A 20,804-nucleotide genomic window follows, 5' to 3' on the forward strand; every position below is an offset into this window, starting at 1 on the left:
GGGAGAGGGTGGGGAACTTCCACGCCCTCTTCAGCCATGCTTCTCTCCCCAAATCTCCATGTGTTCACCAACCCAGAAGCTCTCCAAACTCTGTCCTTTTGGGGTTTTATGGTGGCTTCATTACAGAGGCATGACTGATTATATCATTGGCCATTGGTGCTTGGTTCAACTTCCACCAAGGTAGGGGAGGTTGGGGGGATGTGTAGGGGTAGGACTGAAAGTTCCAACCCTTTAATCACATGTCTGGTTCTCCTGGCAACCAGCCTCATCCTTAGATGAGGCCAAAAACGCATTCATTAACATAAGAGACACCTTTAAAAAATTCCAAGGGCTTTAGGAGCTCTGTGCTAGAAACAAAGACAAAAACCAAATATATATTTCTCATTATGAATCACAATATCACGTATGGTAACCAAACAATCTACATGGGAAAGGTCAAAAGAACAAAAGAAATTTCAAGAAATCACTAAAAATACCACAACTAAACAACAGCAAAAAGCATACAGGAAGCATAAGATAAAATGACACATGTAAGAGTAAATATATCAGGTAAGGTAATGTGTTCATAGACTCTCCTATTACAAAAAAAGAAGATTCTCATACTAAGAAAAAACAAAGAAATTAAATGCAACCAAATGTAAAGAAAAAAGTTAAAAATAAGACAAGTGAAGCTTTATTTGAGAAAACAAGCAAAAAGAAAGAGTTGGAAATTCTGCTTTTACATAAGGTCAGATAAAGGCAAAATTCATGAAATCCAAAGGATTGTCTGACATTGTGACATAACATGCGATCTGCAATAAAAATATAAGGGCCATAACTATTTAGCTATCAAATAACATAGTTTAATATATAAAATAATCAACGGATTAAAAAATTTGTTTGCTTTGTGTTTTGCATTTTGTTTTTATTTTTAGCAAATGGAAGGATGGCATTGCCAACACTTGAGATGGGGAAAACTATGGGAAGAGAGAGTTTTGGAAGGAGAATCAGAAGTCCAGAATGGGATATATTGAATTTGAGATCTCTGTTAAACTTCCAAAAAATGTGTCCAGTGAATTCAGAGAGTATGAAAGACAAAGTGTATAGTAGCGTTTTTAAAGGCACAAATGAGAGGCTAAAGATGGGAGAAGAGAAAACAGCTTTTTTTTTTTTTTTTTTGCGGTACACGGGCCTCTCACCGTCGCGGCCCCTCCCGTTGCGGGGCACAGGCTCTGGACGCGCAGGCCCAGCGGCCACGACTCATGGGCCCAGCTGCTCCGTGGCACGCGGGACCCTCCCGGACCGGGGCATGAACCCGCGCCCCCCGCATCGGCAGGCAGACTCCCAACCACTGCGCCACCAGGGAAGCCGGAAAACAGCTATTTTTAAGCACCTAGTATGTACCAGGAATTTAGGGAGGGCTTTTCCAAAATAAGTTATTTCATGTAGTACTCACAACAACTTGGATTATTTACCACTCATTAATTGACCATCTACTATGGTCAGTCACTGCATTTAGAGGGATAAATAAGACACAGTTGGTGCCTTAAAAGGATCTCAATGCAGGAATTATTGTGACCACTTGACAGGAGGGGTGAGTCAGTGTAGGCAAAGTGAAGTGACTTGTTAAATTGTCATACAGCTGGGAGATCTCATAATTAGATAGCACAGTCATAGACAGGTGACTTCAGAGACACTCCTCTTTCAACCTTCTGTCTTGTGTCTATCAACCCTCTTCTCTGTCTCTGAGAGAGGAATGCTGCCAATATTACAGAAAAATGAGAAAGATGCTTCCAGGCCTGCTTGCAATTTTTAATGTTTCTGAACAAACACTGATCATATTACAAATCAGTCTTGGCAATTATTTAAAGCAGGACTTCTAAAGAACTCATATTCAGTCACATGTTATGTCATCTTGATACAGCTCTGTTTTTACTGAAGAGCTGGAATTCCAAGTCCTCATCTTTTCCGAATACCTTTGTCACACATGAGCGGTGTGCTAATGGGAGCAGACAAGCTGGGCCATGCAGACATCCCAGGGCCTGCCTTGAAAGATCCAGATGTCCAAGGGCAGGCAATGAACAGCCAGTTTTCTCCTTTCTCCTCCTTCCCCAGATGACAGCCTGGAAATCCTGAGGTCTCTGCAAAGCAGGTATCGGGGGCCTAATTTCCTCAAGGAAAAGGTTAGAGTGCTTTGGAGAAAGCAGACCAGAGAAGGTTGGCCTTTAGAAATGAGGGCTTCTAGGTAACTTAACCTCTTAAAGTGAATGTTAATATTTACATTATCTTGTTAACATCTTTGTGCTTTTTATCTCTGTCTGAGATAGGAGCCCAAAGGTTCAAATATTTTAAACGGATATTTCTTTGAGGAAAACTGGTCTATGACAGCTTTTCAGAGAGGAAAGAGCAGAGCCTCTGTAACCTGTCCATCTGAATTTGAATCCCATCACGGCTATTTGTTTTGCTGGATAATCTTTGGAATAGGAGGTACTCTGGGCCTTCAGTCTCCCATCTGTAAAATGGGAACATGTCCCCTGGAAGGATTCAACTGGGATCATTTATTGAAACTATCTACCGCCTGGCACATTGAGCACCCACTGGTAGCCAACAGTGTGGAAATATTATAGTTATTTTTGTTGTTACTACGAGCTCAGTCAAAATCGTCACGAATAGAAGCAAATCTACTCCGGTTTTGTTCACTCTGTCTTTTAAAGGAGTTCCAATATTATAAATGTTAACCCATGAGAAATTTACTAGCACTTAGGACTTTTCACAAAACCACGGCATCTGTCATGAGAGACCAATCATTTTGTGGCTATGAACTCAAACACCAGATCTGGTCTGAGTTCAGATCTTGTCAATGCCACACTCTAGCTTTAGGACATTGAGAAGGATAGTTAGCCTCTCTATGCCTCCATTCTTCCTCCTCTTAATAGTGATGATTATGGCACCATCTCGTGGGGTTCTTGTGTGCTTTAAGTTAGCTAATATGTGATAGCGCTCAGGACATGCCTGGCAAGTATCAGATGTGCAAAACATCATAATGATTTCTAGTTCACTGGAATTTGATTGTATACGAGGCACTACTTTAATAGGGAAGAACAAATCTGACTCCATATTAGATCTGGTTCTTTTACTTTAACCTTTGTATTCTATTGATTTGGCTACAAGTTAAACACTAAAGGGATGTTGCCTATAATTTAAAGGATACATAATGGCTCACGTCCAGGGACTCTGCCTCCCAGACCTAAAGTTAAGCTAAAATACCTTTGTTTAAGCTCCCAGGAAACATCCTGACCAGGCCCACCTGTGAATGGCTGCAAGAAGGAAGAAATTAACAAATCCCCTCCAGAGTCTGGCCTGAAAGGGGAAATATTTGCAATAACTTATCGCTTTTTTACTTTACCTCCTCACTTCCCCATCTTTGCTCTATAAAAGAAACTAGCATCCAAACCTGGGCAAGATGGTCCTTTGGGACACTAGTCCACCATCTTCTAGGTTTGCTGGCTTTCCAGTTAAGTCACTACTCCTTGCCCCAACACCTCGTCTCTGGGTTGATTGGCCTGTCGTGTGGTGAGCAGTACGAGCTTGGACTCAGTAACACTACTATGAGCAACCAACAATGCATGTGATGTTATTCTCGTTGAAAGGTGGAGAAACCGAGTCACAGACCAATTTGTAGGCATGGCCAAAGTCACACAACTAATGTGCAGCCAGCCAGTACTAGCCCCGCATCCTTTTGACTCCCAAAGCAGGCCCGGCAGCTGGAGCTCCCACCAGGATTTATTTCCCAGGCAGCTTTCCTGCACCGGACTCCCCCACCCAACCACGGTTGCCAGAAATGATGCTGAGAGCCATGTATCTTCTCGGACACGCTCTGCTCTTGAAGAAACACTCCCAATTACTGTGGCTGTGTTCTCCGTGATTGCAACGTGTCATGACATTTCCAAGATGTAAGTTTCTTCGAAAAAGACATTAGCACCAGGAGAGTGAAGCAGCTCATTTTTCAAACTTGGAGACTGTCGTCTGCCCTGCTCGGCGCTGCTGAAGCCTGAACACACTGTTTAGTGAGAGACATCAGACGACTGAAGTTCACCCCCGTGGGCACGAGTGGCTGCTCTGCCTCCAGAAGATCTGTAGCTGAGGACGTGCAAATGTACATGCATGTGTGCCCACACTCATACACACACACTTTACACTATGCACCCCCTGTCTCTTTCAGGCTCTCCCATATCCTCAGTTGCCAGCTGAGCCTAATGCTCTCCCCTCTCCCCAGGAACACCTGACAGCTGCTTACAGACTATTCTTCGCCCCCTGTCCACCACTTACCACTTCAGGGAGGTATTACATCCTTCATGGTTCTTCATCTGTATCAACCAGGTTATCAGTTGCAAGCAAAAGAAACTGCTGTGTGCTGATTTAAGCAGTGATGGAAGTTACTGGAAGGCTTTCAGCACACAGAATCACCAGCCTCAGGAAACAGGCAGGAGCAAAGGAAGGCAATACAGTTGGGACCACGGGTTAATTCATGCTACAGTGGTGGTCCAGGGTGGGGAACTTGGTGCTGGGTGGGTACCATTCTCACACTGAAGATGGATGTTACCATGTTACCATGTGCCCCTTTGCCCAGGTGCATCCTGAGTGGATGCACCTGATTGGCTGCAAGGTAGGCTGAGAAAGTGAGTAATAGCTATATTCATGTCCTACTGCTGCTACAACAAAGTACCACGACTGGGTGGCTTAGAATAACAGAAATTTATTGTCTCACAGTTCTGGAGCCCACAAGTCCAAAGTCAAGGTGTCAACATGGCCATGGTCCCTCTGAAGGTGCTAGAGAAGGATCTGTTCCAGGTCTCTCTCCTAGCTTCCAGTAGCCTCAGGTGGTCCTTGGCTAGTAGATGGCTGTCTTCTCCCTGTGTCTCGTCCTGTTGTTTTCCTTCTCCTTCAAGTCTGTCTCTGTGTCCAAATTTCCCCTTATAAGGACATCAGTCATATTGGATTAAGAACCACCCTAATGATTTCATCTTTTTTTTTTTCAATTTAATTTTTTTGGGCTGCCTTGGGTCTTCGTTGCTGCACGTGCACTTTCTCTAGCTGCAGCGAGCGGGGGCTACTCTTCACTGCGGTGCGTGGGCTTCTCATTGCGGTGGCTTCTCTTGTTGCAGAGCACAGGCTCTAGGTGCACGGGCTTCAGTAGTTGTGGCACGCAAGCTCAGTAGTTGTGGCTCGCAGGCTCTAGAGTGCAGGCTCGGTAGTTGTGGCGCACGGGCTTAGTTGCTCCTCGGCATGTGGGATCTTCCCGGGCCAGGGCTCGAACCCATGTCCCCTGCATTGGCCGGTAGATTCTTAACCACTGCGCCACCAGGGAAGTCGCCTCATCTTGAGTCTATCTGCAAAGACCCTATTTCCCAGTAAGGTCACATTCCGAGGTCTAGAGTTAGGGTTTAAACACATCTTTCTGGAGGACAGAATTCACCATAATGCTCTCCATTTATCTGGTAGGAGGCAGACTGTGGTGGATACCAAGACTTAAACATTGCACCCAGTGGTGAATCTTTTATGCATACAAAAAGGTTCGGGTGCAGGCAGCCAAAACATAGTAACAAAAAGCCTGAGGATGCCCATTATGCCAACACCCAAAGAATCCAGTACTCCAAGCTTCTTATACGTTTAAAGATTTCCTCCTTGACCTGGCCCTCTCTTTCTTCTCCTTACCTTCTGAACATTCCCTAAAATATTCCCTGTCATTTTATAGGGAATTGCCTACCATTTCTTGAGAATTAAAAACAAATGTTGACATTAAAAAAGCTGTACATGATTAACATATACAAGTAGAGAAGTTTAGAGGTAAGTATACATCTGTGAAATTACTGACATAATTTGTCACAAACCCGCTCATCACCTCCAAATTTTCCTTTCACTCTTATTTATTATTATTATTATTTTGTGATAAGAACATTTAACATAAGATCTACCTTCTTAGCAAATGTTTCCGTATACAGTATAGTTAACTACAGGCACTATGCTATAGACTTGATCTCTAGGACTTACTAATTTCCTGAATATTTTGTAACAGAATTGATGAATCATTTAAAAAAATCTAATGGTTTGAGCAGTCCGTCCCCCATCGCTAGAACAAACACAGGCTATTTCAAGACCTGCTGATAAGAGATAATGTATATCATCCCTGCTCAAAAGATGGTGGGAGAAAGCACTGACACCTGAGGAAGATGGGAAGGCGCTTCCCCAAGACTTGCAAGGTGATGGGGATTTAGGGAGGCACAGAAAGTGTGAGGATATGAAGAATTATTGCCCTTGTAGCAGCAGGGGCAGGTGGTCCCCAGAGGGGAGTGTCTGCAAAGGGCAATGAGGGACTTTTGACCCTGGTCCTTGGGGCTTTAGGTCTTCAGAAACAGGGGATGTTGCAGGGTAAATACGCATGTGAATGGTAACCCGTATAACATAGACTGGAGGGCCTTTTTCAAAGGTTCTAGACTAGACCTTGTACAAACCCCAGAACTTTGCTTGACCTTGGGTGACACTGGAAGAACAGGCATGGTAGTAACAGAGATTAAATTTCCTGCCAGCCTGGAAGGGTGGAGAGTTATATGCAGATATATCTAGATTTAGCTAGAAGAAAATATATTCTTTTCAAGTCATGTTTTTTCCTTGCACTCACATGTGGTACTTAGAAATGTAAACTCTGTCCAGCTCCACATTTTCTTATGTGGTCATTCTTTTGAATAGTTCCATTCTTTTTCCTAGAAGCACCTCCTCCTATCCTGGCCATTTCATTCCATCTTCCTTATTCTGGCAGCCTTCTCTCACTTCCCCTTCCTGGACTGAGTTAAGAGAGCTTCATCACTTCTCTCTCAGGACCTGGTTCTGCATTGCTATCATGGAACTCCTCGGTTGTAACTGACTCTTTCCTAGCCTGTCATCCCTACTGATTTGTGAGCTTCTGGGGCCATCACTTTATTTGATTTTTCAAGGTCTAGCACAAGGCTAGGTGCATAGTAGATACTCAACTCCTTGACGGACAAACGAAAGGAATGATATAAAAAACAGTGAGATAGATGCCACAGCCTCCTGGACCTTGAGAACAACTCAGCAAATCATTGTACCATAGAGTGAAAAAGTCAACTTCCTCTGTAGAATAAGGGCTCACAGAGGGCCTCAGCTTCAGGCTGGGGTGAACATAGGGTGACACTGTCCAATACGCTAGACACTCTCCACATATGGCCATTTAAAATTAAATTTAAATTATTTAAAATTACAAACACATTTCCTCTGTTGCACTAGTCACATTTACAGTACTTAATAGGTCCATGTGACTAGTAGCTACCATATTGGACAGCACAGAAAGTTCTACTGGACAGTGCTGACATAGGGTTCCTCTGTCCCTGCAAAGAGATTACATTCTAATCTTAGTAACTGGTCCATTTTTTCCTCCATATTTATTTTTAACTCTTATAAAATCTCTCTCTCTCTCTCTCTCTCTCTCTCTCACACACACACACACACACACACTTAACTATCAAACTACCAGTCATGTTTATTTTTTAAAAGGAGTATTGATTTTTACTAAAAAGACACTTGTCGCAAGAGGAATTCCACATACTGCAATAAAAAAGTCCCCTTTCGGGGTAACTTTAAGAGAATGTCTGAATTTTAATGGAGCCACTATCTTTGCGCCATTGCCATAGAATACCAAGCATTTCGCATCTGTTCCCTGCTGCATCGCCTACAAAGACAGCTCAGAGGTAGATGCTCTGAAGGTGAGGTGACAGGTGGCTTGAGAGTCCCTGATCCCAGCAACTGTGATAATTTCTTAGGGTGGGTCAATTTTATAGTTTCTGCCGAACTGGAAGGCCGCCACTCAAAATGCATCTGACATGGTATTCACCGGTTGGATCAGGCAAGTGATATGATAGCTCCTCCAATTGTTTTCAAGCCAGGAGTGGGTCCTGGAGGTAACTATTGATTGGGCTCTATACAGAAAGGGAAGCCTGAGGTTATCAAGAGAGAAAGGGAGAGAGAGAGTCTGAGACAGAGACAGAGAGCTACTCCCAGAAGCTCTCCGAACCTCATCCTTTTGGGTTTTTATAGAGGCTTCATTATATCAGCACACTTGATAAATCACTGGCCATTGGCAATTGATTCAACATTCAGCCCCTCTCACCTCCCAGGAGGTCAGGTGGATGGGACTGAAAGTTCAACCCTCTAATCACAGGGCTGGTTCTCCTGGCAACCAGCAACCCCCTTAGGTGAGGTCGTTAACATAACAAGAGATACCTTGGTTAATTTTTTTTTTAAACAGCTTTATTGGAGTATAATTGCTTCACATTGTTGTGTTATTTTCTGCTGTATAACAAAGTGAATCAGCTATATATGTATACATATATCTCCATATCCCCTCCCTCTTGCATCTCCCTCCCGCTCCCCCCATCCCACCCCTCTAGATCATCACAAAGCACCGAGCTGATCTCCCTGTGCTACGCAGCTGCTTCCCACTAGCCATCCACTTTACATTTGGTAGTGTACATATGTCAATGCTACTCTCACTTCGTCCCAGCTTCCCCTTCCCCCTCTGTGTCTTCAAGTCAGTTCTCTAAGTCTGTGTCTTTATTCCTGTCCTGCCCCTAGGTTCTTCAGAACCATTTGTTTTTTTAGATTCCATATATATGTGATAGCATATGGTATTTGTTTTTCTCTTTCTGACTTACTTCACTCTGTATGACAGACTCTAGGTCCAACCACCTCACTACAAATAACTCAATTTCACACATATATACAATGGAATATTACTCAGCCATAAAAAGGAATGAAATTGATCACTCTTATCACTGGAAATTCCAAGGGTTTTATGAGCTCTGAGCCAGAAATGGGAGGAAGTCCGAATACATATTTCTTATTAGAAATCACAGTATCACACCATCATAATTGAGTACCTACTCTATGCCAAAATCCATGCTTGATGCCATTTAAAACTCATGATCAGATTTCATGATCCATCTCATTACATTTGAGGAAACTGAGGCCCAGAGAGGTTAAGTGATTTGTCCATGGTGGCACAGCTAGTAAGAGATCAAAGGTGGGATCCTCTGGCTCAGATGTCTAATTCCACAATTAATTTACAGCATACCAGCTGCTTAGTTACCTTGTGCTGCTATAACTAAAATGCCTTAGACTAGGTGGCTCATAAACAACAGAAATTTATTTCTCACAGTTCTGGAGGCTGGAAGTCTGAGATTATGGTGCCAGTGTGGTCAGGTTCTGGTGACCTCTCTGGGTTACAGATGGGCGATTTCTTGCTGTATCTTATCATGGCAAAGAGCAGAGAGAGGAAGCAAGTTGTTTCATGACTCTTAAACTGGCACTAATCCCATTTGTGAGGGCTTCATCCTCAGGATCTCATCTAGTCTTAATTACCTCCCAAAGACCCCAACCTTCATTCCATAGCACCACCTTTCACACCTAAAACACGACCAGAGGGCCATAAGAAACATCCATTTGACCCACTGGGGATGCTTAGCCTTGCTGATTCTGCTGTCATGTCCCATGTCCCACCTCCCACCAGCTCCAAGCTCAGCAGCAGTAGACAAGGGCAGCCACCTCTTTCTGCATCACTGCTTATCTCCTGGAGCCCACGGAAAGCCTGCTTTGGTGTTTACTCTTCAGCAGTGCCCTCATTTAAATGGGATCTGCAGGCTCTGCCTCTGATCACCCAGGCTGGGATGAAGACTTTGTTTGGCTTCTGTATGATAAGTTTAGCAGATAAGCCCAACACCTACGTAGACATCCCCCACTGCTCATCCCTTGAAAATCCTTTTCATGTCCGTGGGCTAAGACCACAGTATGTACTATATCTTTTGAGAAACCTAAAGAGTTTGTGGATCACTGAAAAAGAACTGCACGTGAATAGCACACTCTGGTTACAGATTTGATGGAGCAGGAGAAAAACAAAGAAGTGCTGTGTGAATGGGGAAGAATTTCAAATGTAAGTTGATGAAGAGCGGGATGGGGAAAGAAAAACTCGGGGGACCCATTTGTGGCTCACAGGGGCCTCCATCTGGGGTGATCGTATGTTTAACATTAGTAATTGTTAAATGATATTAAATGATATATCCATCAGATTAACAAAGCTTACAATATTTAGGGCATTTCGTTTGCTAAAATCACTGGCATCTGTGCCTGTTAAAAATGACAGGTGATTAGGGTATTCCAAAGTTTGGTGGAATCCGCTAGCTAACAAGGTAGAATTAAAATTTACATCTTGTTCTGGCATAATGAAGATAATTAAAAAGAGTGATAAAACCCTTTGATTAACCCTCATCTCCTCTTGCATAGCATTTTATTATGCAAATGAAACCTCCAACACTGTAAACTTAATACCAGTTAAGAATATGAATCTGTTCTCATTTTCAAAGCACAAAGACATATGTGTACGTATAAAATACTTGATGGAGATTGGAGACGGGGCCCATTTTACAATAAAGTGGAACTCAGGAGTGCGTGTCGCAGGAAGCAAAATTATGTCTCCATTTGCTCCCGTCTCAACTTCTGGCCCACTGTGCCACCCACACTATTTTCTCAATAGCATCTGTTTTGTTATTTAATTACCTGCTCTGCCATGTCTTTGAAGATGCCCAGACACCCCCCACACCAGAGTGGCTATGTCATCCCATGAAGGGCTGGCTTATGGTCCTGCTTTTGATTCCCTGAATTAAAAGACTCAAGACAGTGACTTTAAAAAGCAGGAAATTCCACCATCTGATCCTGCAATCCCACCCCTGGGCATATATCTGGAGAAAACCATAATTTGAAAAGATAGATACACCCCAATGTTCATTGCAGCACTATTTACAATAGCCAAGACACGGAAGCAACCTAAATGTCCATCGACAGATAAATGGATAAAGAAGATGTGGTATACACACACACACACACACACGAATATTATTTGGCCATTAAAAAGAATGAAATAATGCCATCTGCAGCTACATGGATAGACCTAGAGATTATCATAGTAAGTGAAGTGAGTCAGACAGAGAAGGTCAAATACCATATGATATTACTTATATGTGGAATCTAAAAATGTGATACAGATGAATTTATTTACAAAACAGAAAAAGACACAGACTTCGAAAATAAATGTATGGTTGCCAAAGGTGAAAGGTGGGGGGGAGGGATAAATTAGGAGGTTGGGATTAACATATACGCACTGCTATATATATAATAAATAATCAACAAGGACCTACTGTATAGCATAGGGAACTCCACTCAACATTCTGTAATAACTGTTAATGGAAAATGATCTGAAAAGAAAGAATATGTGTATATGTACAACTGAATCACTTTGCTGTACGCCAGAAACTAACACGACATTGCAAATCAACTATACTCTAATATAAAATAAAAATTAAATTAAAAACAAAAGCAGGAAATTCCTTGTCTGGCCCTCTCTGAGGTTAGAGGAAAGAGAGATTAGGAAGCCCTGGGGAGGAGAAATTTTTTTAAGGAGCTCCGTTTTCACTGCATAATTTCTCTCCTCCCCAGGAAGCGCTTCTCCCTCTCCAGTGATGTTAAAGGGAAAGCAGGGCTAGCGGGATCCCTCAAAGTGATGCTGAGCTGCTTCAAGAAATTTTCCCTCAGTTAATTGAGTTAATCAGCAGGAAAAAAGGTTTTTTTTTCCATTTGCCAGATTCATCTGCTCCCCTTTGCACGTTTTGTTCATCGTTCCTTACCTTCACCCCTGAAAGCAAAAGAGCCTTTAGTTCCATGATGAGAAGTCACCCACATCAGCAGGAGGAATCTGAGTTAGCTTCTAAGAGCCACTCTTCAAAGATTGTTAAGATCCAGAGACACCTGCGGAGAGGACGTGGATGGTGGTGTAGACAAATGGGACGGGGCTTGCAGCCTCCTGGACGTGGGGGAGGAGGAAGCTGAGATGCTGAAGGGAGGAGACTAGACGTGCAGGAAGGAAAGGGGGTTGATGGAGAGAAGTTTCGGAGGAGCCTGCAGAGGCCACTAGCCATGTCCTATCACTCACTAGCCATGGAGCCTTGAACAAGGTGCTCAACTCCTCCCATGCACAGTTTCTTCGCTATAAAATAGGGTTAATAACATCAACTTTTATAAATTTTTCTATGACTAAGAGGTAATATCTAGGCCATGCTGCACTATGCTTGGCACACCTTAGGACTTCATAAATACCTGGTCCCTTCCCTGCAAGTTGGTTGCTGGGTCTCATAAAATAAGAGAGATTAATTAATCATGCTGTAGAATTGACCCTCCCCATCAGAAACACATCAACCATACTATGGGCATGCTTCTTTTATCAAACCCACGTTTCCTAACTTACTGTGCCCCCTCCTCACAACTTCCAGTAAAAATAAAATATGGAAACTAAGTTGATGCAAAATGATGATTTATGTTCTTTTTGTAGTTTAGGAGGGTCTAAACAGAAAGTCCTTATCATTGGGCCTCAGCTGCAGAAGGAATCCTTTAATCATGACCATCCTCCTGGAAGAATAGAGATTTAGGGCCAGACTCGAGTTACTGAGCAAGGAGAAAATACTGCCAGTGGCTACCCTACTTCTTCTTGTTAGCTGCCAATGGCTGTAAGCTGCTTCCACTGCCTTTTCTGAAGTCTGAAGATATGTGACTACAGCCTAATTAAGAAGTTGTGGGCTGAGAGAGAATTTATTTTTGTCAATCCCATGGCATAGAGGAAAATGTGTCAATGATGGTGATGGAGAAAGCTGGCCTCTTTGGTACCCATGGTCCCTCAGGCCACCCTGGGTCTTCCCTGTGGTGGCACCTACTCAGTGTCCTTTAGGAAAGATGGTCAAAATGTCTGAGGGAATCTCTACACCTGGGTCCCCCTTCTCTGTGGAAATACAGAGCTTAGGTCTGAAGTCAGAGTGAATTGGATTTAAATCCTGGCTTACTTGCTTATGAGCTGGACAACCTTGAGAAAGTGACGACCTCTCTGAGCCTCAGCTTTCCCAGTTGTACAGTGGTGGATATTGAGCTTAGCTAAATTGATTAAGTCAACATTTATTAAACACTTGCTACGTGTAAGGTATTGTTTTAGGTGTTAGGATGAAAAAAAAATCTCCATTATCATGGAGCTCATATTCAGTGATGCACAGGTAATGTTTAACAAATGAATCACACACACACCAAAAGACCTTATTGGTAATATTTGTCTATTTCTGTAGTGTAAATATTCCCATTATGGGTGACTTCAAGCTATGAACAGAACATTGCCAAATGAACAATTAGGAAGCAATGACATGTTATTGAGAGGCGCCGTGGGAGGGTTATAGGAGAAGCCACTATGTCTTGGGTGTTGCATATGACCTGGGTTATGATAGAAACAGTGGGACTTTTGAGTTCCAATTTTGCACATCAAATCACCAAAAAAAAAAAACAAAACCTGTTATAATAAATGAATTTAGTAGAGTTGAATAATACAAAAGCCATACATAAAAATCAGTTGAATTTCTGTACACCAACCATGAAGCACCAGAAAGAAAAATTAAGAGAACAATTCCATCCACAAAGGCATCAAAAAGAACAAAACATCCAGGTACAAATCTAACCAAAGACATGAACAACGTGCACACTGAAAACCATAAGACACTGACAAAGAAACTAAAGTCACAAATCAATAGAAAAATAATCCGTGCTCACACACTGGAAGAATATTGTTAAAATGTTCATCTGGCCAAAGCTGTGCACACATTCAATTCAATCCCTAACAAAATTCAAATGGCATTTTACGCGGAAACAAAAAACGATCCCACCATTTGTCCAGAACAACAAAGGACCCCGAGTAGCCAAAGCGATCCTAAGAAAGGAGAACACAGCTGGAGGCATCTTCATCACTGATTTCAAACTACACCATGAAGCTATAGCAACCAAAAAAAAGTGTGGTATTGGCACAAAAATAGGCACATGAACCACAGGAACAGAATAGAGAGCCTAGAAACAAATCCACGCGTGTGTGGTCAGTTAATTTGTGACAAAGATGCCAAGGACACACACCACCAGGGAAGGACCATCCCCCCCAGTAAATGCTGCCGGGAAAACTAGACACCACACACCAAAAGATACTGGGTCCAGTCTACACCACACACAAAACTAACTAAAATTCCCAACGGTCCACGTCAAGCCCTTCCTTTGCTGACTCCACTGAAAATGAACCCCCTCAGCAGCAATCCATGCACAAGACGCTTCTTCCGACCTTTTCCTTACCTTTTACTCCTGCGTAGATGCCTCCTAGTGGGTCCTGAAGACACTGGGCTCCTGCCTGCATGGATGCGGTCCAGCATCGTCAAGAAGCCGAAGCTCCAGTTTGTCCTGAGGAAACTGATCTTCTGTCAATGTTGACATGTCCCGGCATTGTCCAGAAGTCAAAGTCCTGGAAGATCCTGAGGAGGCCAAGCTCCTGTCCACTGCACCAGGAGCCAAGCTCAAGCACGGAATTCAGTCCTCCAGCTGAACACTCAGGAGCCCCAAAAGTCAGAGTTGGGCTTGGCGCCACCTGCTGGCCAGTTGGGAAGTGCAGGCCCCAACCACTCAGTTCAGTAGAGGCCGTGCTCCCAGCTGGCAGGCCTGCTGAATCCACTCAATTTGGAAATTCAAACTGAAATGGAGCCCCGAGTCCAAAACAAGCCACCAACTGAGGATGCCACATAGCGTCTTCAATATTTAGACGATGGCTTTGAAGAAGCAGATCCAGTTCTCACAAAGATGTGAGGCTAATCGCCCTTGCAAGAGTCCACGTGTATTTTAGCGGCACTGAGATTGTATTAGGAGCCACTCTGTCTTGGGTGTTGGGGATGTCTTGGGCCTTGTCCTCCAGGCGGCGCCTCCCCAGGCAGGTCCTGAAGAACCAGGCTCCTGACAGCATGGACAGAGCCCTGTGTAGTCCTGAAGCCCAAATCCCAGTGAGTCCAAAGAAGACTGAGCTCCTTCCAGCACAGATGCTGACCTGCCATGTCCCAAAGAAAAGCCCTGGCAGTGCCTGGGGAGACAGAACTCCTCTTCTGAACCTGTTTTCTAACAAACAAACAAACAACAACAACAAAAAGATAACAACTGTAATACACTGTCATTGTTTTGAGTACTTTTCTCACATTTTTATGCATATGTTTATATTTGTATATATTTTAAGCAAATATCTTTGTTTCCCTTGTCGTAAAACATAAAGACATATTAAATTTACACCATAGTGTTTGAGAATTGTTAATTTTTTAGTAGAGCATTAAAGTTTCAGCCTATCAAGGAGAAGAGTGAACATTATCTAAGGACATTGCATCCTCTTCTGGAGAAAGGGTTAGTGCATTTTCAGTTTTCTGCTGGATAGCTGTATTTTGTAAGGGAGAAGTATGACTTTGCTATTGTCTTTATTTCGAGGTGAAGTATGGTTTCAGGAGATGTGTATGGGTACTGAATTGGTGGAAGGCCTTAGGAGCAAAGACTGAGGTTTCCAGAAGAGAAAGGAGCTCTGCTTCCAGACTGCAATGTAGAAATGCCGCCTGAGTTTCCAGCTTTCAGACTCAACACTGCAACATCAGCTCTCACCCCAATCCCCAACCTTGCCCTGTGGATTTCCGACTTGCTGGCCCCCACAAGGGTGAGTCAATTCCTTAAAGTAAATCTCTCTCAATATCTCCATTTGGTTCTGTTTCTCTGAAGAACTAATATAGATTTGGTATTTCCTGACTCCATGCAATGTAGTCAATGATCAGATTAAGTACAAGAACATGTATAAGGAATTGGGGTTGGGGGGATTCTGAAGTAGATGCCCTCCGAGTGTTCTTGTCCATCGTGTGTAACAGGATCTGTGTGAGAATGCATACTGTGTCTCAACTCAAGGGCCCCTTGGAGCTCAGCAGTTTGATCTCCAGCTGAGGACCACTAATCTAGATGGACTCTAATGGGGCCACCTGGTTTGATATCATGCTTCTAAGTAGGAAGTGGGGACCTGGCATGAAATGGAGCAGAGTGTCCATCAATTCCTCTCACCCACCCCCACCACCACCACCCTGGTGTCACCTTAACCCTGACCTCAGTGCACACAGTGGTAGAGGGTGTATTCATACAGCACAGACACAGGGAGCAGCAAGGGGGAGGGGAGGTGCAAGTGGGGTAGAGGAGGTGGATGAGAGATGCTGGATGGGGCCAGGAAGGGAGAGAGGAAAGAGAGCTCAGTGAGATGGGAGAGCAGGGAAGGAGGAGCACCAAGCCAGTTCCTTCCACATCATCTGACTTATCTGTTCATCAATTCCAACACCCAATAAGCAGTCTTTACCATTTCAGTTTCTACGATGAGCAAATGGGCTCAGATAGGTGAAGTAGTTTGTGCAAGGCTACTCTAGTAGCAGATGTATGGAAACAGGATTTGAACTTGATTCACTCTGACTTCAAAATCCTTCCCACTTAGGGAAGAGGGGTGGAGGGAGGAAGATGAGATATTGTAAACAAAGCTCTTTCTATGCAAGTTTCGGCACTGTAGTTATTCTTCCAGCCAACACAAGTAAATGTCCTAAGATATCAAAGGAAGAAAACAGGTGACAACTTTCCCCCAGGCCTCTACTGTGTAGACTCAGGCACTGTGCCAGGATCTGGGGATACAGTGGAGAGAAAGCCAGACCCTGTCTCTGACCCCTGACTCCAATTTCACGTATGTTATACTATTTGACAGTGTCCCATAGGACTCTGCTGCTGCTCTTTTTTTTTGAAGAGTCAGAATAGATTTTACTGAATTTTATTTATCCATAATATATTTTCTGCTATGTCCAGCCTACAAGTAAGCCCATTTGCTGAATTCTTCCTTAAAGATATTATATTTTTCAGTTCTAACACTTCCATTTGTTTCTTTGTTCGTGTTTTCTCTCTCTGTTGAAATGTTTATTATTTCATGTGTATTGTCCACTTTTTCCACTAGATGTTTTAGCAGGTGGAGAGTAGCTATTTTACAGTGCTTTTATGCTAATTCTCACATTTGGGTCATCTGTGAGTTCACTGACCACTTTTTTTCTCTAACTTGTGGGTCACATTGTCTTTTTTTAAAAAAATATCTTGTAATTATGTCTAAAAGATATTGTATATAAAAGAAGAATAGGAGATTTCCCTGGTGGTTCAGTGGTTAAGACTTTGCCTTCTATTGCAAGGGGTATGGGTTCAATCCCTGGTCAGGGAGCTGAGATCCCACATGCCTCATGGCCAAAAAACCAAAACAAAAACCATAAAACAGAAGTAATATTGTAACAAAATCAATAAAGACTTTAAAAAAATGGTCCACATCAAAAAAAAATTCTTAAAAAAAAAAAGGAAGAAGAGTAGATGTGGATTAAATCCTATCTACCCTGGACAAGGGTTTGCCCCTTCCTCTCACCCAGTAGAGTGGGAGGGTTTATCCTCTTTCATCTCATCCCAGCATTACTGGGGTAAAGTTGGGTTGTAGCTTCAGGTCACCGTGGTTGTAAATGTTTATAGGTAAGATGAAGATTCTCCCTTCAGCAGGGCTTGGGACCCGAGTCCCAGCAAGACTTCTTAGAAATCTCTTTGCTTCACTAGCAAGGCTCCAGCTCTGTGGACCTTTGGGGAGCTTTTTCGGCTCTCCAGCTCACCTGTGTATTTTCAAGTTTTTGAAGATGCAGCTCCATCCTTGTGCTCCCCAGCCTTCAGTGAGCCACACCATGGATTCATGGGAGGCACAGGTAGAATTAGCAGGTGGGTATGCCTCAGGTGACTGTCTGCCCTCCCAGCCTGCCCCCAGCCTCCTGTGTGCAGCTCTGCAGCTCACACATCAATGGGAATGCTGGAGAGGCAAGTCTCCAACGGTGAATCAAGAAGCAGTAGCTAAAATAGGGGAGAAACAGATGCTAAAAAGGCAGTGATTCCTCACTGCATTATGACGGTACCCCGTGCATGTTAAAAAAGTAACTTGGACTAATATGGCCCAGGCTTACGTCTCCAGCTTCTTCTTTTGCTTCTCTTTAGTTTCCATTTTCCCTTCCAATTGTGCTGAATCACATGCAATTCCCAAGACATTTTTTTCTGAAAGAACTACCTTTAACATTTCTCGTCCATCGCTCCATGGATTCCTCTTTATCCTTCAAAACTCCATTCCAAGGTCGCCTCCTCAAGCACGCCTTCCCTCGGTCTGATACAAAAGGTCTGATACCTTTCTCATAGCCCTTCATCGTACTTTATTTTGATTACTGTACAAACCCATCTTCCACACTAGACTTTGTGTTGCCTGTGAGGGGAAGCTTCACCCCATTTCAGCTAGCATCCTCAGAACCTAACAGAGCACAAGAAACTTGTGTCAAGGACTGTTGACAAAAAAGCACTGGGGTTCCTCTCTTTAACAGCCTCATCTGAGCACCTGCTTCCTTCCCAGTGTTCATACCACATTTATCAGCTCTCAAGTGGACCCCACTTCTCTCAGGGACCATGATACCATTATTGAGTACTTACTGGTTCCAAGAACTTTCCAATGATTTTTGCACACAATCCCCTGCAACCCTGCAATTTAAGTGCCATTGACGTTCTCTTCATTCACAGATAAGGAGGCTTAGGATGTTTCAGTGTCTTGCGAGAAAGCTAAGACTCCATCCCGGCATCTATGCCAATCTCGACCACATGCTTTCACAACCAGACTCCAGTCTTTGCCCTCTGCTCCCCTCCCCTCCTTCCCTTTATCCTCCTCCCCTCTCTGCATCTGACTCTAAACCCAATGATCGGTTGATCCGCGGAGCCCATCCATCTGGCAGTGGACCTGCGGAGCCTCGCAGCTCTGGTTTTCCCTGTTCTGCTTCTGTATCATTCAGCAACTTCTGTTTTCCTCTGAGGTCACCCTTAAAGGTCTATGTGTCATGTTTCTCATTTCTGCCTTGTCGAGGAAATCTCCCCAGTGCATCTATCAAAGTAATCACCACAAGCCTGATGTAAGAGTATGGTTCCTCTCACATTTTTCATTACTAGATAATTTATTAATATCCTTTCCGAGGAGCACTAGATTTATCTTGATAAAACTGCTATCAGCGGCGACACAGGCAAGGCCACTGGGATGTACCAGGAAGAGCGGTGCGTTCACCTCCTTCACCCCTTAATGCCTCGGGAAGCCCAACCCGGAGCCAGCCCAGGGGGGCTGCCGAGACCCAAAACATTTTATCTTTTTGATAAAGTTGACCCAGGGCAGCCCCGGAGGGATTGCTACCTATCTCACCTTTCTTTTCTGCTTGTGGCAAACACAGGATGGCCTGTGTATGGGACAGGCAGGTAGCGAAGGATGGATAAATTACCTTCAAAGAGTTCATGATTTATCTCGTTTTCATTCGAGCATCCGCAGGGAACAACTTCACCTCTCAGCTCAAGCGGGCTTTCTGGGAGGGTCTGCGTCTGCAGTGGGTGATGGACCTTTGCCTTATACTGCGGCAGCCTCGGGGCATGGATCCTTTAGGTCCATGAGCCGAAGTGGCCCTTGCTGTCCCCTCTGCCTGCTCCCGTTCAGTCCTCCTCTCTCCAGGAAGAGAGCAGAGCGAGCAGAGACCGCCCCTCCCGCCTGCCCTACTGATTATCGGCAAAAATGAAAACGCAGGAAGCTTCCTGCGTGAGGCTGCTGCCTTCAAAGGCTTATGATGGACATTGTTGTAAGGGCGTATTCCAGAAGGGGGGCAGCCTCTCTGTCGTCCTTCATTTGTCTCAATTCAGAGCATCTCTTTTATAAAAACTGGGTTTCATGGTTCATTTCTCTCAACATCACCCCCCTCCAAAAAAAAAATAAAGTAAATAAATTAAAACACACATATGTGCTCCAAGGGGAAAGTGGGGTGTCAGAGCATCGTGTGGGTGCTTCTGGGTGTGAAAACAGATAACGCATGCCTATTATTGGTGGAGCGGCTCATTAGTTTTGCAAATTGAGAAGAAATGTCTACTCCCTATGACTCACAAACCCTGTCTCTAATATTTTACTTACATGTGTGCGAAGAATGTTTTCTGAAATGTGTTTTGCAGCATCATTTATGATAGCAAAGTATCTGTCATCACAGAAGCAGAAAACTGGTGAAAGGAATGATGGTACATCCATATGGTGGAGTATTGCCTGGTCTGGCAAAGGAAGAGACAGATACAGATGTTCTGATTCAAGAACAAGATCTAATCAGTGAGAAAAAGCAAAGTCGAAGTCGCTTTTGTAGAATTCTCTTCTTGTCTATACAGTGATTGTTGCTTGAAGGATGCACAAGAAACTAGCCACAGTGATTTCTCATGAGAGGGAGACCTGGTCATCTGATGCGGGGCGGGAGGAAGATATATTTATTATTAGGCATTCTGGCATCCTGTTTACGCTTTCCCCGATAATGTGTTACATTTTCAAATAAAAGTTGAGGCTCGTCATGTGACTCTCACATTTGTCTCTATGAACATTTCTGAGTCTCCTAATTAATGCTTTATCTTCTCTCCCCACATGAGCTTGGGCCGCACCATCTGGTTCTTCCCCCCTTTTCCCCTCCATGAATAATAAAGTCCATGTTGTGCAGGGGGCCACAGCTGACAGTTCTCACCACAACAGATCACTCACTAAGTGACAAAGCTAATTTTCACACCAATTATTCCCTTTTGAAGGAAGAAGGAAAGAGTCTGTTGTGATTTTCCAGGTGCAGAAACTGAATCTCTAGGAGTGGCTTGTTCAAGATCATGCTTCCCATACAGGCTGGAACAGAGACTCAAACCCAAATCTGACTGCAACGATCAAACTTGCCCTTTCCCCTTCACTACGCTCACACTCAGGGGAATCACGT

At 43.7% G+C, this 20,804-nt stretch overlaps 1 pseudogene; it reads right to left on the minus strand.

The window, feature by feature from the left end:
* Window positions 1-1,357: 1,357 nt before the first annotated feature.
* Window positions 1,358-18,203, minus strand: LOC149747417 (uncharacterized; annotated as a pseudogene).
* Between the last annotated feature and the right edge of the window lie 2,601 nt (window positions 18,204-20,804).

This window comes from Delphinapterus leucas, chromosome 15 (genome assembly GCF_059928025.1).
Source record: "Delphinapterus leucas isolate spDelLeu-1000000601 "Yukka" chromosome 15, BTC_Dleu_Yukka2, whole genome shotgun sequence".
Lineage (NCBI taxonomy): Eukaryota > Metazoa > Chordata > Mammalia > Artiodactyla > Monodontidae > Delphinapterus > Delphinapterus leucas.